Source organism: Arachis stenosperma, chromosome 1 (assembly GCF_014773155.1).
Source record: "Arachis stenosperma cultivar V10309 chromosome 1, arast.V10309.gnm1.PFL2, whole genome shotgun sequence".
Lineage (NCBI taxonomy): Eukaryota > Viridiplantae > Streptophyta > Magnoliopsida > Fabales > Fabaceae > Arachis > Arachis stenosperma.
The window spans coordinates 11,109,168-11,110,265 of record NC_080377.1 but is presented as its reverse complement, the minus strand read 5'-3'; positions in this window follow the sequence as shown (position 1 = coordinate 11,110,265).

The following is a 1,098-nucleotide window of genomic DNA, read 5'->3' as shown; positions in this document are numbered from 1 at the left end:
AATTTTTTTATGTTAGCTGTCATCATGTGAAGTTAATAATTAAAATTTATTAAATAATAATTTAGTTAAATATATCAATTTATTTAACGATTTTTAACTCATAATTTTATATAAAGATAACTATATGTAAATTTTTATTATAAATTTATTATTTATAACAAAATATTTAATAATAAAAAATTAATAAAAAATAATTAAAATTTATTTTATTTAATATTTATTAATTATTATAATAATTATTAAATATTAAATAAGATAAATTTTAATTTTTTTATTTCTCTAATATTATATATATATATATATATATATATATATATATATATATATATGTTTGCCCATAAAATGTTCACATCTATCAGATCATGAGTCTTCCATTTAATAAAATAAAGAATCTTCCATCACCAATAATTATAAATATAATTATAAACTAATTAAGGTATATTGCTATTGTTAATTGGGTTGACTTAATAAGCCAATTATATATAATTGAAATTAATTAAATTATATAGCTAGAAATCTCCAACCATCAATAATAGTGAGAACATTTTTTGCTCGTATATATAATATATAATCGTCAAATTAAGAGAAGACAAATTATTTAATTTAATTAATTTATTAAATAAACTATATTATTTCCATCAAATTATGTATGTATTTTCATGATCATACCATAATTTAAGCTACCAAATAATTATTTTAATTTGTTGTCCAATCATTACATGAAGAGTTGAACAAATGTCATAAGAAGAAGATAATAACTAAGAAAAATTAAAAGATGCATAATAAAGACAATCTTAAAAATTGAACAATGGCCACCGTATCCACGTGAATGAAATAAATGATAACAATGGATTCGAGATAACAATCCCTTTAATTTTTTAAATTTTATACGATAATTAATTTAATTTCTAATTTTTATAATTATGAATCAAATTAATTCTTTAATAATTTTTACATATTTTGATCTAAATCGTTAAGCACCATGTGTCACAACACGTCACTTGTTTTTAGCGACACACAACCATAAAATTTGTTATAGATACTAACTTAATTAATTTACATTATAAAATTAAGAAACCAAATGGATTAGCTAGATAA